Raw genomic sequence first — 18394 nt, 5'->3', positions numbered from 1 at the left:
CAGCCCCCTCAGGATCCTGGAAGAGAACAACTTCTGTGGGGACACAGCCCCATTTTTATACAGTGCATTCCTTTGTTCAAGGTGCAGAGTGGGGGCGGAACCAGTCGCAGCTGGTTCTTGAGTACTCTGTTTACCTCAGCCACCCTCTCTATTCACTGGCAGGGCTTGGGTCATTAGACACACCACAGGGGGGCGGAGCCAGCATTGTGTGGGGAAAACCCAGCCCATCCAGGACACAGGTACACTCCTCCCACACATCACTCATGCTAATCTCCCACTCACCACCGGGCAGACCCATCCAGACTTCCTGGAGCCTGGCATGCCAGCCAGCTCCAGCCAATCACACGCCAGCACCCTCACAGCACACGTACAGCCATGTCTAGAAATGGCGCTTCGCTACTAGCCACATACATGCTGCATACACCGTTGCGCAGCATTCACTCACACGAGTTCACACATACCAGACTCAAGCCTGTACACCCCACGCATCAGGAACTACCAGGGACACATACATTCCCCATGCATTCCTATGGGCGGGCAGGCCTAGCTCAGCACATGCACTCAGAGTGCGCACGCACTTTCCACTGGGACACAGTGAAAGTGCGCAGAATCCAAAAATCACCATCTCCAGGTCACCATTTCAAGAAAAAAGTCTAGGGGTGAACCTGCCCTAAGGGCCAAAGTCCAACATAACCCCCTTCCAGCCAAAACGCAGGGGAGACCAATCACCACCGTGATGGACTTCCCTGCTTGGGGCGATAGAACACGGACGCGGGCCCGCAACTGCAGGGACACCCTCCTGTTCTATGCCACGGTGAACCCATGGGATTCCTTCTAAACACACTGTCTGGACCAACTGGGCTACCCCACTGGTACTCCCAAGTTGTCCGCGGCCAGGACCAGGCCCTGGGCCACCCAGGTGCCACTGGTCCATGCCAATTCGCAGAGCGGGGGGTAGTAACCCCTGGCACATAGGAGCCATTTTCCACTCTTCCTGTCTGCAAGACAGGACTAGACTGCCACTGGTACTCCAGCCTAGGGCCTACAACCTCAGGCGGACCAGGAGTCTCAGGGAAGGCTCTCCTCCCCTTACCTCTTCTCCTAGGGTTCCTCCTCCGACGAGGGGTACACCTAGAACGCCATTCCAACCCAGGACTTATCCACTCAGGTTGCACCGGGGTCAGAGGTGGGCTCTCCCACCCTCTGCACCCCCTTCCAGAGGTCTGCCCTCTCCCACCTGGAGAAGTTCCTCTGGAAGAAGAACCGGTCAGGACACTGGTTACAGTCGTCCTACCCTTCAGGTCAGGCTGATCCTGAACCTGGCCTTCCAACCTCTGGTCTAAGACCTTCGGTGGAACAATTGCCTGGCACTCCAGGACTTCTGGGGACTTACACTCCATCCCCCTGAGGCTAACAAATGTCACATCTGTTGTGTGACTGTCTGTCTGGCGCAGATCTCCCGCCCTCTGTCCACCTGACAGTGCGTGACGATCCCCCAGACCAGAAGTGGCGCCACCCGGGTCCCTCCAAGAAGATCTAGCCCAACTGGCTAGTCCCTGGTCCACTGGTGCATCCACTGGGACACTCATCCCCCAATCACTCCTCACGCTGGACTCCTGTACCCTCCCTACCGGAGCGGTACTGCCAGCTTCTAGAACCACAGGAGCTCTGGTTACAGACGCTCCAGGTCCTCTACTCACTAGGAGATCCTCCTCAAATGGACTAACAGGACAGCCTAGGTCCCCAACCTGGTGTTCCCTCAAGAAACCACCCAGGTTCTGAGACAGGGCTTCGGGCCTCTGGGGGCTCTCAGCCACCCACTGACTCCTGCTCCACTGAGCCAGGCAGTCAGCCCCTCCACCCTTCTCACTATACTGGGACCTCGCTGGGCTACACTGAGCCTCTTCCACCACGCTGGGCTGGAAGATCCCTGACCCACTACTTTTGGAGTCACTCACCAATGACTCTACAGAACCTCTGGTCCCTTCCCAGCGGTCTGCTTCCTCTGCCAGCTCACATGGTTCAGACAATCCACACCCTAACAGGTGTTGGCGCAACCCTGGTGAACAACAACTGAGCAACTGCTCTCTGAGAAACATATCGAGCAATAGGTCCCAATCACATTTCGTGGGCTCCCGTACCCAATCACACAGGGCTCTACAACAGTCATCCTCAAAGTCTTCCCAAGACTGATGAGACGGTTTCCTAAGGTTCCTAAACCTCAACCTATTCTCCTCCTCTGGGGAAACAGGAACCATACTCTGGGAACTGGGACTTTCTAGACTGAGATTTAAATAGCTGCCACCACTGGACCCAACCCTCCCTGGGGGATCCAGAAACTCAACACTGCGCGCAGGGGATAGTCTACCCTCCAGAGCTACTTTGCCTCTGGTGGCGGCCCTCTCAGCCTCCTCTATCCTGTCCTGCGCTAAGACCCTCTCGGTCTCCAGCTGTTGCTTCTTAACCTCCAGCTGTTGCCTTCTAATGCCCAGCTGTGCCATAGCCTGGGCATGCTCCAACCTGAGCTTTTCTAAAGCCAGCTGGTGCTCCCTTTCTCTCCTCCTATCTTCCAGCTCCTCTGGGGACAGGGAAAGGGATGAGGCGCTGCCTCCTAAACTGGACCCAGCAAGGGACTCCCTATCTATGGGGTCCTCACTATCTGCTGGCGTCCCTGTGCTATCATCTTCCTCCTCCTCAGACTCTTCAGGGCTCCCCTCAGACCCACCACCCTCATGGTGTGAGACCCGGGCCCTCTCCGCACTGTGCTCACGCTCCCAGTCATCCTTCTGCCATTGGATTAGGTTACCCCTAAGTTGGGACTGGGTGTCTGACTCATTCACTGCAATGTCTCTCTCTTCGCAAAACTCTCTCAGTTCATGCAAAAACAGACCCCAGACATTAAAAGCAGACTCCATCTTGGCAAGATGATCACAGACACGTGCAACACAGGGGACTGAACAATCTGAAGTAAGAGGACACAATTCCAAAACTTCAACAATCTCCTTATCAAAGAGAACTCATACTCATGCGTCCAGGAAAACACACCATTCATCCACACACACCCTCCCCTCGGATCGGTAAGGCAGTTTCTACCACCCCTGACTTCTCAACCTGACCAAAAGCGACACAGGTACCAAACTCTGGAAGCAGAGCGGGGGACAAATGTACTGAACACAATCAAATGACACTCTTCAGGAGAAGAAAATAATGAAACTTCCAAAACAATCCCCTAAAATGTGGTCATCTAAAATGCAGAGTTTTGTGGTATGGCCAGTTACTACTAAGGTACAACGCAAACACAAATCCTCATCCCACCGCTTGCCGCCAATGTTAGAAATGGGATCCCCGGCTGGCCAGGGCTTTCGCCAAAGTCAGTCAGAGACCACCACACCCAAGTCAGGGCAAGGGAGTTACACACCAAGATAACCCCTACTCACCCTCTAGGTAACGTGGCGCGAGCAGCAAGGCTAAACTTGGAGGCGATGTAGGCTAAGTATTTGCGCACGCACCCCAGCAACAACAACCAAAGGCCCACCACAAAGGAAACTCCACACAAGGTTATATAAAAATAGCCTTTGTATTACACCAAAACACATTAGATAAAACACACACTTTACAATGTGCCAGAGGCACGGGCAGAATTTACAAGGGGTATGTACAAGACAGGGCCAACTGGACCACTGTCAGGAATCAGAAGTAGCACTTTCAGAAATAGCACTTAGTACATAGAATATAGCACAAAATAGCACACCACCAGTAATTACTGGTAACCAGGACCTCACTAGCACCACCTGTACTAGGGAGAACACAACCACCTATGTATCACAATACCTGTAGGGGTGTAAGAGGAAAACACATGATGCAATGCATTACATTCATTCAGAGGTGTAAAGGCACATGACGCATAAACAATACATTCAGAGGTGCATAGAAAGTACAATTGCGCCAAACTCACGTAAGTCACCACCTGTGACTGTCCCTGTGTCCCAATGTCAGGGCCTAAACGTGGCAGTTGCCCACAAAGTGCTGGGCAACTGGAGCAGGGGAAGTTAGGGCAACGTTGGAGCCTCTCTGGGCTCGAAGAACCACCACTGTGGCACTGGTGAGCCTCTCTCAGGCTCTCTTACACAAGTAAGGGGGCTGCTGAGCCTCTCAGGGCTCCAGCAACAAAAGGTGCAGCCTCGCTGGGCTGTGGGGTCCCTCGCTCTGGGGACCCAAAGCAATGATGCTTGCCAAGAGCCTCGCTGGGCCCTAACTCAACTGGTGCCCCCGGGGCACCTCGTGGCTCAACGGGAACGCTCCCACTCGTTGGAGCCTCTCTTAGGCTCGGGACGCGGTGCCGGCAATCGAGCCTCGCAAGGCTTGCCAACAGAAAATGCCCCCAGAGCCTCTCTCAGGCTCTAAACACGTGGGCGCGAGGTCGCGCTGCCGAGGGCGGCAGGGGGGGGGGCGGACACCGACAATGTGTCCCGGCGCCCCTCCCTCCAGAACGGCCACACTCACCGGCTGGTCTCCAGCGGAGGCGGGTCTCTCCCGCTGGTCCCGGGGCTCTCCTCAGACTTCTCCCCCGGGCTCTCCCTCGCTTTGGGAGCCTGGGGGGGACAAGGAAAGACGCCGGCTTTTCCCCTCACCGGAGCACGGGGTGGCCTCCCGTCTGCTTCTGGTTTCCTCGCTCCTGCCCCCGGCCTGCCTGACTTCCAGGTCGCGGCTGCGGGGCGGGACTTCCGGTCGCTTCCCCCGGGGCCGCGCTGTGATTGGCCGACGGGCCCTGCACTTCCGGGTCGTCGCGGGCAGCGCGGCGGCCCGTTCCAGGCACTCGTAGGCGGGGGATGAGTTTACCGAGGAGTGGGCTCCCTCGAGGTAAACTTAAAATATAGCGGCAAGGTCCCTGGCAGGGTGGGCACCTGCCAGGGGGCAAATTAACCAAAATAAGCGAGGTGGGCACTCGCTAGGCAGGCAAAGCGCTCCTCAGCGCTAAAAGGCAATTTACAGCGCTCCCTGCGCTAAATGCCAAATACAGCGCTCTCAAGCGCTAGAGGACCAAAATAGAGCGCTCCCAGGCGCTATAAGTAAAATAAAGGTCCAGCAGAGTCCTTCAGCAAGGCAGGGGGGCAGGGCTGGGCCCAGAGCCAGCACACTGGGTCTCCAGGCAGGGAGACAGCCCAAGTGGCGGTCCTCTGGCCCAGCAGCAGCAACAGCCCCCTCAGGATCCTGGAAGAGAACAACTTCTGTGGGGACACAGCCCCATTTTTATACAGTGCATTCCTTTGTTCAAGGTGCAGAGTGGGGGCGGAACCAGTCGCAGCTGGTTCTTGAGTACTCTGTTTACCTCAGCCACCCTCTCTATTCACTGGCAGGGCTTGGGTCATTAGACACACCACAGGGGGGCGGAGCCAGCATTGTGTGGGGAAAACCCAGCCCATCCAGGACACAGGTACACTCCTCCCACACATCACTCATGCTAATCTCCCACTCACCACCGGGCAGACCCATCCAGACTTCCTGGAGCCTGGCATGCCAGCCAGCTCCAGCCAATCACACGCCAGCACCCTCACAGCACACGTACAGCCATGTCTAGAAATGGCGCTTCGCTACTAGCCACATACATGCTGCATACACCGTTGCGCAGCATTCACTCACACGAGTTCACACATACCAGACTCAAGCCTGTACACCCCACGCATCAGGAACTACCAGGGACACATACATTCCCCATGCATTCCTATGGGCGGGCAGGCCTAGCTCAGCACATGCACTCAGAGTGCGCACGCACTTTCCACTGGGACACAGTGAAAGTGCGCAGAATCCAAAAATCACCATCTCCAGGTCACCATTTCAAGAAAAAAGTCTAGGGGTGAACCTGCCCTAAGGGCCAAAGTCCAACAAAATCCGACCGAGTATTAATGAGTTTCTTATATATAAGAGAGATAGTGCTGTCCGGAACATGTCCGTCCAGCACCCTGTCTTTCAGGGGGGAGCTCTCCGGGATGGCAGACCCAGCCGGAAAAACCGACCCAATGGCATGACGAACCTGAAGGTACCGGAAAAACTCCGAATCAGTCAAACCATATTCCTGTTGCAATTCAGCAAAGGACTTAACCCTGTCCTTAACCCAGAGGTCATCCAATTTACTGATCCCGATGAGGTCCCATCTATCAAACCCTTTTGAGGTCCACAACTCACCCAGCCTCTCCGCGACAAAGAGAGGGGTCGCTCTGGTCAGCCTATCTGTCCATCCGGTAGCCGCGGTCGCGCTGCCCCATACCCGCACCGCCACTCCAGTGGGTCCCGTCAAGTTCTTCCTAGCACCCCGAGAATAGAACGCCCTGTAATAGTTACCCCCGGGCAAGAGCCACCGGTCCATTTCGTAAGCAGGATTCGGAACTGGACCATACATAGCATGATTCACAGCACTCAGTTGAGATGCCCAATAATACCGTCGTATATCAGGTAACGCAATGCCCCCATCGTACCAGGGTAACGTGAGCTTAGCCAACGCAATACGAGGTCGGCCAGCCCATACCAGCTTCCTTTGGAGGCCCTCAATTTCGCGGAAATAGCTAGCCGGCACTAGATCAAGTGTGTTTTGCACAGTATATAAGAACCGGGGAAGAGACATCATTTTAAACAGGGCCGCCCGTCCCAGGGGGGATAAGGGCAGATTACACCAAGCCGCGACGTCTGACCGAAGTCGGGCGAGTGGAGGCAACAGATTCCGATCATAGCGCAACACAGGGTCAAGTGAAATATAAATACCCAAATACTTAAAACCCTCAGTGCGGACCGGGATCGGGCACACTCGGGGCAAAGAAAGAGGGTCACAAGTAAGCGGGAAAATACAGGATTTGGACCAATTGATAACCAACCCGGAGTTACGTCCGAAGGAACGCAGGACATCAAAGAGAACTCCCAATGACTTACGGGGGGACGTCAAATACAACAAAATGTCGTCGGCATATAATGATACACGGTCTTCAAAATCAGGGGACCACCGAATACCCTTCAAGGAGGGTTCCCACCGGAGCCAGGCGGCCAGCGGCTCGAGCGCGAGGGCGAACAACAGCGGTGACAAAGGACATCCCTGCCTCGTGCCTCGTCCAAGAGTGGAGGGCCTGGAAGCTCTACCATTTACCACCACCTGCGCCAACGGTTGCTCATACAGGAGTTTAACCCATGCAATAAATTTCGGGCCAAAACCAAACTTGGCAAGAGTAGCCCACAAATATGGCCACTCAACCGTATCAAAGGCCATCGAAGCATCAAGAGAAACCAAGATGGCCGGCTCACCAAGAGATCCCGCCCTCGCCATGACGCCATGCAGTCGACGAAGATTGAGCGCAGTATTACGCTGGGGGATAAAACCGGACTGATCAGGGTGAACCAGTCCGCTAATCACCGTGGCTAGTCGGTTCGCCAGTAGTTTCGCCAATATCTTGGGTTCCGCGTTCAAAAGCGAAATCGGGCGATACGAGGAACAGCACTCACGGGGTTTGCCGTCTTTATGAATAACCACAATAGAGGCCAGCCTCTGGTCTCTAGGAAGGCAGCCGAGGTCACGCGACGCCGCAAACATACGCAGCAGATACGGCGCCATTTTATCCGGGCATAGCTTGTACAGCTCGACCGGTATGCCGTTAGGGCCCAAAGCCTTTCCTGAACGAAGAGAGCGAATAGCGAGCGCGACCTCATCGATGGAGAAATCAGTCTCCATTAAAACCCCGTCTGATTCCGAGAGACTGGGCAGCTCGAGATCACGAAGTAGCAAGCGCGAGTCCTCCTCCGGCAAGCCCGAAACCGGCGCATACACAACCCGAAAGTGCTGGGCAAACACCTCAACTATCTCAACCGGGTCCACGACTCGCACTCCATCAACTCTCTCAACCACAGGCACCACACGATTCAGTCTGTCTCGCTTATCCAGCCATGCAATCAACTTCCCCGCTTTGTCACCCACGTCGTACAGACGCCCCTGTTGCATACGATGCAGTGCCTCAGCCGAGGTAGTAACCAAGGCTCTGTAATCAGATTGCTTAAGAGCCAAAACATGCAACGTCTCAGGCGTAACCTCAGCCTCCAACCGCTCCTCCAACACAACAATCTCAGACTCCAATCTCACCACCTCTTCTTGTGTGCGCCGCTTCTTGTCAGCAATTAGGGATAAAGTCTGACCACGGATAACAGTTTTATAGGCCTCCCATAAGGAGACTGGGGAAGACACCGATCCCTCATTTTCAGCAAAATAAAAATTCATGCATTTGACCACCTCTGCTCTGATCTTAGGGTCCTGAAAATGCCATGGATTTATCGGGGCAATTCGTCCCCCATTCCCCAAACAGATATCCAAGTGGAGCCATATCGGGGAGTGGTCTGAGATCCCTCTAGCCAAGTGTTTAATTTCACGCACAGAGAGCAACTGCACCACCGGCACGAGGAAATAGTCAATTCTCGAGAGACTGCCATGAGCCCCCGAGTGGAAAGTGTACTGAAGCCGGCCAGGGTGCAGCTGCCTCCAGCAGTCGGCCAAACCAAAGGCATCCAAAAATTTCCCCAACCATAACTGCGAGGCAGGGAGGAGCCTGGGGGGCTACGATCACTCTCTCCATTTGCCACAGAGTTAAAGTCCCCACCCAACACTAGTAAGCCATCGGGCAAACCAAGGACAACCTCACCCAAGTCGGTGAATGTGGTAGATTGCAGCCCAGGCGGAACATAAATAGACAATATGGAAATCAATTTCCCCTCCCATCTCCCCGTAATGCCAGCATAGCGGCCCCTGTCATCAAGCACCGTGCTATCTATCTCCAGGGGAAGGGAATTCCTGACCAGGATACCAACCCCTCTCGATCCCGAAGTAAAGCCGGAATGTGCCACCAAACGATAGCCTCTTCTGTCCAATGCATGACATGTATTGCCCACCAAATGGGTCTCCTGAAACAAGACCACATCTGGGGTGTGTCTCTTCAAATATTGTAGCACAATCCCACGTTTTATCCTGTCCCCAAGACCGTTAACATTCCAGCTCAACACCCTGAGTCCCCTACCCCCCATCCCGGAAGAAGACCGACCGCCCCTCCCACCCCGAAACAGACACAGGAAAGCAATTGTAAAGCAAAGCACAGCCTCGAAACCAACAAAGAGAAAAGAACCCCACCACCACCCCCAAGGAACCCATCAAATTCAAACCCCCCTCCCTGCACCCCTGCGGTAGACCTAATAGCCACCCCAACTTGCAGTGTGCCTGTCGCCCCATTAAACTAACCTACAGAAAGAGAGAAAAAGTCCCCAGAGGAGGAGGATCCCCGAACCCCCCCCACCCCCGGGCATTCACACATTGCTTGAAACAAAGTCTCTAAGCCACTGCAGCGGATAATGGCTCGTCGATGTAGACTCACTGCTCCTGGTCCTCCACGCCTCCCTCAGCACCTCTCGAGTCCTCCGGGCCCTCATGATGCGTCGACAAAGTGTCCAACCAGTCACTAACCACCTCAGGGCGGTCAAAGAAGAATGCACGATCAGCATGTTCGATTCTCAGGCGGGCCGGGAAGAGCATAGCATATTTCAGTCCCAGGTCCCTGAGTCGTCTTTTCACACCCGTGAAGCCCATCCTCTGTTTCTGAACTGCCTGAGTAAAGTCAGGGTAAAAACTGATTGAAACGTTCTCAAATTTAGTGGGCCCATTGGTGCGCGAAGCTTGCAGGATAGCGTCCCTATCACGAAAGTTAAAAAGTCTAGCAATTATGGGCCGCGGAGCGGCTCCCGACTTTGGCTTGCCACCCGGAACACGGTGGGCGCGCTCCACAGCGAAGAATTTACTGAGGCCTTTCGGCACCAGATGCTTCAGCACGAGGTCCTCCACCAGGATATCAACAGGCATGTCGGCAGAATTCTCCGGGACACCCACAATGCGAACGTTATTGCACCTGGCCCGGCCCTCGAAATCTTCCAACCGATTGGCAAACAGGTCACAAGTAGTCCTAAGATGGCGGACCGTGGTCTGAAGGTCCGAGACATCCGTGGTCAAACTAGCAGTCTTGAGATCGAGAGATTTGACACGCTCATTCGTTTTCCCAAGGTCCGTTCTGATGAGGGTGACATCAATCGCCACCGTATCAATCTTAGCCGCTAGTGTTTCATATTGCTGACCCATGGCGGATTGGACACTCGCAATAGCGCCCATAACGTCCTTCAACGTTGGCTCCTCGTCATCAGGAGCACCATCCCCAGCTTCTTCCAGGGCACCACTCAATCCGCCCGGGGAGCCCCGTGGTCGAGTAAATCGATCAATGGTCTGAGATTGGGTGACCCCCCCTCGGGACGAGCCTCTATTGCCGCGCCTCTCAACGACTGTTCTGCCCGTCATGTCGTGGAAGGAGCTCCAACGGGAAGTGTAGAATCAAGGCAAAGCGAACTTCGTCGTAGCAGGCTCTGAACTGCGAGTGGATAAGGGCACAGCATAGGCAGCAGGCAGGCAGCGATAGCAGAATCGGGACTCGGATCTGGAAATGAGCGTTCACAACAAAGAGCAGAAACGAAACCGAAAGTACACCAGGGGTAGCAGGCGTGGCTTATCCGCCGTTGTTGTTCGATTGCCACCTGGGTACCTCGGAGACTCAAGCCCCCGGCTGGCATACGATATAGGCCTCAAAGTTCAAAGGGCAGCAGGTCCAGTATCCGACGGCCAAATCGATTTCTGAAAAGAACGCTGGCATCAGCAGGGCTTCAATAAAGAGCACCCATCGTCAAAATCAGGATCTTGCACAGGATAGTCGCGGGAGGCGGAAAGGGTATCGGGAGCCCTTAGCTCACGCGTCCATCTTGGAATCGCGCGAAGCTCCTCCATTGCAGTAATTTTTAAATCCTGTTATTCCTGCACCTTTACCAAAGTGCCTATGGTTGGCTGTGAGTGCGCATGCTTTGGGATTGCCTTTAGTGCAGGCTTTACCTTGTCTGGACTATTGATCTATTGGCCCCCAGGTCCCTCTAAAGAGTTTAGAACTGTACTCATAGAATTGGTCTGTTCGTTGGTAATGAGATCTGCTAATTTCACTGTTCTCGGGGACCTGAACTTGCATCTGGATAGTCCTTTGGATTCGGAGATAAGTAGCTTTCTGGCTGACTTCGAGGCATGTCAGCTGTTCCAACTGGTCCAAGGTCCCACTCACTGTGCCGGCCCTTTGTTGGATCCAGTTTTCTCTAATCTCCATTCCCTTACAGTTAATACCCCAGCCCCAATGTGCTGGTCAGACCACTACATGATATCTATGGTTCTCACTGGGGTGGAGCCCTCTCCTAAGGTGGCTCAGCACTCTTCCTATAGGTGCCCTTGGCATAAATTAAAGATCGAACAATTTCACACCCTTTTGTCTACTAACGTCCTTAATATACCAGATGATCCGGACTTGGCTGACAAACCACTGTCGGACTAGATCCGTCAACCACTGGGCGTACTTATTCCAGCCAGGTGGTCTAAGTGTCGTAATACCAAGTCCAGTCCATGGTACAGCAACAAGTTAGCCAGCTTGCGTAAAATATGCAAAAGGTTGGAAAGGGTGTGGAGACGTGATTATGACTCTATCGCCAAGGGGCACTGTCAGATAGCCACCAAAGCTTACCACAGGGCTATCCAGTCAAAGCGGGCAGCCTACTATTCAGCTGAGATCAAGGGTAGTAAAACCCCCACTAAATGTATCTTTGGTATACTCAAAGATCTCAAACAGAGAGGGTTACCCCCTGCACCTCATATTACATCAGATGAGCAATGTGAAGCTCCTGCCTCCACGTATCGCGGCCCCCGCTTCGCGGGGGCCGCTCGCTGGTACTGGAACCCTGATCCTTCTCCTGGCCTCCTGATCCTTCTCCTGGCCTGGGACCCTGAGGATTTTGTTTGGACTTGGTGCTACGCACACGGACAGACGGGACTGCGAGGACCAGCGTGCTCAGCGGCGCCGATCGGCCGCAGCTGGTCCTCTTCCCGCCCCCTCCTGCACAAAAAGTCCTTGCAGTGAGTGTGTCCGGTGGGTCTTTTTGTTGCACGTCTGCGGGTTGCTGCTCTCACGGAACTTGCCGTCACCTGCTTGTTTGCTGCCTGTTTGGCCACTACGCCACCTCTCGCGGCCCCTGCTTCGCGGGAGCCGCTCGCCGGTACTGGAACCCTGATCCTTCTCCTGGCCTCCTGATCCTTCTCCTGGCCTGGGACCCTGAGGATTTTGTTTGGACTTGGTGCTACGGAAACGGACAGGCGGGACTGCGAGGACCAGCGTGCTCAGCGGCGCTGATCGGCCGCAGCTGGTCCTCTTCCCGCCCCCTCCTGCATAAAAAGTCCTTGCAGTGAGTGTGTCCGGTGGGTCTTTTTGTTGCACGTCTGCGGGTTGCTGCTCTCACGGAACTTGCCGTCACCTGCTTGTTTGCTGCCTGTTTGGCCACGACGCCACCGCTCGCGGCCCCCGCTTCGCGGGAGCCGCTCGCCGGTACTGGAACCCTGATCCTTCTCCTAGCCTCCTGATCCTTCTCCTGGCCTGGGACCCTGAGGATTTTGTTTGGACTTGGTGCTACGCACACGGACAGACGGGACTGCGAGGACCAGCGTGCTCAGCCGCGCTGATCGGCAGCAGCTGGTCCTCTTCCCGCCCCATCCTGTGTCCCCGCCCTCATAAGGAGCTACTACAACGCGCACGCGGGACGCGCGCGGGACGGAGCACGGGGCGAAGCCCGGACTAAGGGCGGACAGTCTGAGACAGTCCGAGACTGACCGTGACTGGGCTGGGCCAGGATCTCTGTCTGTCGTTGCTGTGAGACATCTGTGGTATTTATCCAGTGTGACTTTACTCTTTCCATAAACGTTGTGGTCACCCCGTGCTTATTTGTTACTCAAAACCGTTATCTACCATTTGGCACAGGGTTACTGAGTGCTAGTGGGATACTAGCTTACTGTGTGCGGTATGTCCAAGCACAAGACTCCCTTAGTATCTAACACCATGGACAATTATTTAGTACAGGTTGTAAGTAAAATCAATAACAAAAGAAGGATGTCACTGGGTTTGAGTTCTTCTCCCACTTCTCCCATTACTACTACACCGAGTTCCCGGCTTGAACCTTCCCTGGTAGACCCCCCGGTACAGGAGAATAGTAGTGATGTCCTAGATAATGACCATCCTACAAATGACATTTCTGAACAAAGTATACCTCCCATTGTTGACTTAGAAAACGACTCAGATCATCTCAACAAGAGGATAATTCCCCGCCCCCTGTGCTTGTGCCTATAACTAGAGCTGTCCGAGCGCGTAGAAAAGGTCAGACTAAAAGTGGTGGGTCACGCTCGGGTAGAAAAAGGATAGCCTCTCCACCCGAAAATATGGTTATAAATGAAGCAAATGGGGTGGATGGTGGGAAGGTGATCATGGAAGATGAGCAAATTAAGAAGTTAGTGAGCATGATCGACTCAAAGATAAAATGTAATATTAAACCATTGGTAGCTAAAATTGACCAGCTAACAGCAGAGGTAAACAGACTAGGAGGTCTCTTAAACAAAACAGTGGAGGAGGTGGGTAATATATCAAACCTAGTTTCAAGTAGAGTTGAATCAAATCAATCAAATGAGGAGCTCTTAGGGAGTGTGGTGGGGGGTGGGGAGAAAGTGGTATTGAATCCTCCCACCACTGAGCCTCCAGCAGGTAAAGGTGGCCAGGTAATAGCCAAAGAAGACCCCCCATCAAGACCCACTACAAGACCCACTACATCGTGTCTAGAGAAAGGCTCAGTTCAACTCATTGTAGAGGCTTCTCCGCTTGTCCTGGTCCTGGCAAACGTACCCCCATTGAAGCCTGGCCAGGTGGAATCAACATCTTCTTTGATCAGCAAAGCATTGCATTGGTTATCGGATAACATGTTGATATCTCCATGGGGTAAACAGCAGCTAGCTGGGAAAATCAATATGGCAAGAAGGGTTGAATGGATAGGGAATGGCCCGAAAAAATTTGGAGGATATTGTGTAGTCTTGCATTTTTCAGGTCCAGATGTACTTCCTAACGTCCTGACAAATATATTCCCCCCACAACGTAGGAGCACTGATATAATTCCGCTAACACTTGATTTTTTCTATTATAGAGGTAGCATAGCGAACCCTAGTATATTAAGGACTAAGTGGAATTCTGTGTCAAATAAGTGGGGCAGGGGTGCCCAAACCAGTGAATGGGGAATTAACCTTGAAAATAGGTTTGCGGCTCTGTCAGACTTGAATGAATGCGACTGACTTGAGAGGGCTGATAGTGTCGTGGTTATTGATCTAGCCAAGCTGGATAGAACGTGTGTTTCTACAGCCGAGGGGATTGCTCTTATCAATGCTATTCCTACGACCCAAGTACAAAGGGTGTGTTTTAATCACACAGGGACGAGAACAGAGAATAAAGATCCCGACCAACAGTCCTGCTCCAATCTATTGGAGATATGTATTAGTCCTGGCTTAGAGGTACTTCCATTAAAACCATCAGGTCATCCATTTAATAATATAGAACCTGAATTCGGGTTGGTGGTTGAAACACAAGGCATGTTAACAACTCAGGACCCTTTATGCTTTCCAGCAGTTGAGCCAGGGCTGTCCTTCCTTTCTTGGAATCTTGCTGGTATTGCTAACAAGCTAACATCTCCAGAATGGTGTAATTTTATCGACCAATTTGACATCATTCTGTTCCAGGAAACATGGTCATTGATTCCTGTACATCGTTTTGGGTTTCTTAACTTCCAGATGCCAGCTACAAAAATCCCAAAGGTCGCCCATCAGGGGGCCTGATAATCTGGATTCGCCAATCATTATGCTGTAGAATCCAGCAAAGGAGTTCCCCATCAAATGACATTTTGTCAGTTAATATTACATGGGCTAACGACCAGGGGGTGGCTATTTTTAACATTTATGCTAGGGGAGTAGCAGAGGGCCAAACATCTGAAGTAATCACTGCCCTCGACCACGAGCTTGAGGCGCTCCCAACCCAGTTGTCTATCATTGTGGGGGGTGATGTCAACACTACCTTTGAACCACTTGGTCAAGAGGACCAAATTCTAGCTGCTGAAGAGGACAGCAAGTGGGGCGTCCCCCAGCTTGAACTACCCGCAGTTAAAAGATGGACAGCGGTGGCCATCCAACTTAAGGCTTTATGTTTAGTGAGAGGACTCAGAGCAGCCAATGGGCGCACCCCGTCAGATCGCCAGGGGGATAAAACTTTTGACAATGGTAGGTCTTCAAGCCGAATAGATTACTTCCTGGTGGATATCAGAGAATGGCATAGGCTGATTGACATGTCAGTAAAAAACAGGATGGAGAGTGACCACAACCCTCTCTGCATGGATTTCCAAACTAAGGTGGGGTTAAGAGAACCAAATCCTGGGGGGGCAAAGTCACCTTAGATATTGTAGCCTCAAATAACCTGCGCCATATAAAATGGGGTAGATTGATCGAGAACTCGGAGAGGCTGGAGGATCTTAAAAAAGTGGTGGTCGAAGAAGTGGGTAAGATAAACTCATACAGTAAAAAACAAAATTTTTCTGAAATTATGTTAGAGGCTCACACTAACTTTTTTGCTAAGCTCCAAGGGTTCTTTATGAAGTCCACAAAATCAGATAAGGTCAATAAAAAATTACCAAAGGTGTGGTGGAATAACCAGTCCTGTAGAGTATCCCGCCGGAATCTTAGTATTGAACTCAGAAGTAGGAACATCCCAGGTGTGAGAAAGGCGAGGGATATATACAGGAAGGCCCAGAAAGATGCCAAGAAACAGTGGGACGATGTGTTTCTTAGTGATCGACTATCTTGGTGTCAATATTTCGTGTGGCTAGCCAATTCTGTGGCGAGGGGTGCCCCAATACCCACATCATGGAAGGGAGCTGAAATAATTCCGGTTTTTAAAAAGGGAGACAAATCACTACCTAGCAACTATAGACCTATCAGTCTTATAGACTCGGCTAAAAAATTAATAGGTCCTCTAGTGCAAAATAAATTACAATCCTGGATAGTAGAAAAAGATATTTTGTCGCCTTATCAAGCTGGTTTTCGCCCATGTACAAGCTCAGTTGATCAGGTATTCTTTTTTATAGCTTTTACTGGAGGAACGTGACCCTAACTAATGGGACCCTTTATGCTGTTTTCATAGATCTAAAATCAGCTTTTGATTTAGTCCCTCGTTCTAAACCTTTGAGTGTACTTGCTGAGGCTGGATTGAGCCCGGAACTGTTAACGCTTCTTGTCCGCTTGCACGAGAACAATTATGCAAGAATTAGGTGGGGGGCTCAGGGTGAAGTGACCGACCCTTTCCCTGTCGAACGTGGTGTCCGGCAGGGGTGTGTTCTGGCACCCACACTGTTCTCTATATACATCACTGGCATAGTAGACCATCTAAATCGCACTCCCACTGATGCTCCTGTACCAGCAGGGGCACGCGTGCCAGTTCTCATGTTTGCGGACGACACGCTGATAGTTTCTCGAACACCGAGTGGGCTCCAGAAGGCAGTTAATGTTTTCGGTGAGTTCTGTCAGACGCGTGGACTTGAGATAAATACCTCCAAAACCAAGTTCATGTGCTTGAACCAGCGGAAAACATTCAAAGGTACAATCAATTTTAATGGAACTCCCTTAGAACAGGTTGAGGCCTTCATGTATTTAGGAATATCCCTTCAGTGTAATATGAGATGGAATAATCATATTGATATGGCTGCTCTAAAATTCCATCAGCTGGCGGGTGTAGTGGCATTTAAGCATAAAGCATCACTGACTAAGCCAATTACCCCTGCTTTAGAAATTTACAACATGAAGGTAATAAGCGCCACCTTGTACGGGTCGGAATTGTGGGGATTCTCCAACTTGAAACAATTAACTTTGGCGGAGAACAGGTTTCTACGCCGTCTAGTTGGGGTTCCCCAAAGTACTCCTACCGTACCACTAGTATATGATCTTGGCAGGAAGAACATAGAGGATTTGGCACGGCTACGACCTCTATTATACTGGAGACGGATTATGACAACCCCCAAATTAGTCCATTATGCCACTGCCCTGAAGGACATTATCAGGGCAGATCGTTTTCATTCCATTCCGTGGCTTAAAGAATTAAGGGGTATGTTAACTAAGTTGGAACTAGATCACTTATGGATCAATCCCAATGCCCTAAGTATTCCACCAAAGGCAACCTTGAAAAATATGTACTGGGATATGGTCTGGATGACTGCTTATAGTACTGGATCCAGCACTAACCTAACCGGTCGTTTTCTTGATATCAAACCTCTACCATCATGTGAGCCCTACTGGGACATCATTGAAAGGCCGTTTGATAGAAAATTGTATTTTCAATTCAGAACCGGGACCCTTCCTATAAAGGCTTTTACTTGTAAATGGTCAGCAACTCAGGATGATAAATGCCACTATTGTAAAGATTTGATTGAGAACATCCCTCATCTGCTGTTTGTATGTCCCCTTTATGTGAGCCCCCTTTGCAAGTGGATAAAACCTGTGTGTTTAAATCTAGGAACACGTAGATACATAGAGGCGCTAAGAGTACTTGAATCAGATTGCACACCCTGTATGGCGATTGCCGTTGCAAAATTCTTAGGGTGGGCCTGGTCTTTACGCACCCGCACTTTGCTGTTCTCAGACACCGCCTAATGAATTTTATTACACCGTTTTATGTACGATTAACTTTCTAAATTCACATTTTATTGAATTGTTTTTAATTATCCTGTATAAATTGTTTTAAAAATTGGCAAGCGACAGCATTATGGTTTAATGAGTTTTTAAAATAATGAATTTAATCATGTAGTATTTATAGTGTAGTGTCAGTATGTACACTTGCTTTTATGACATGCTGTCGAATAAAGCTTTGAAATTTGATGTGACTCTATCGCCAAGGGGCACTGTCAGATAGCCACCAAAGCTTACCACAGGGCTATCCAGTCAAAGCGGGCAGCCTACTATTCAGCTGAGATCAAGGGTAGTAAAACCCCCACTAAATGTATCTTTGGTATACTCAAAGATCTCAAACAGGGAGGGTTACCCCCTGCACCTCACATTACATCAGATGAGCAATGTGAAGCTCTTGCCTCCTTTTTTGTGGAAAAAGAGGAAAATATTTACAACTCTTTCTCGCCAGCTTCTCCAGTCCTGGGCTCAGCGCTAAGCCCCTGCACCACCTACACTCTTGCGTCCTTTCCTTCCATCTCGCAGGACAAGCTGCGTGTACTATGCGGCAAGGTGAAATCAGGTTCCCCTGCTGACCCCCTTATGCAAGAATATTTTATGAACTCCTTATCCCTGCTTAAGGATCCTCTGTGTCAGATGATTAATCTGTCCCTGTCCAGAGCAGTCGTTCTGAGGACATGGAAACAAGCTCTATTAGATCTCAGTACCGCGTTCGATACT

Source organism: Lissotriton helveticus, chromosome 11, assembly GCF_964261635.1.
Source record: "Lissotriton helveticus chromosome 11, aLisHel1.1, whole genome shotgun sequence".
NCBI classification, from domain to species: Eukaryota; Metazoa; Chordata; class Amphibia; order Caudata; family Salamandridae; genus Lissotriton; species Lissotriton helveticus.
This window is presented reverse-complemented; position numbering follows the sequence as displayed.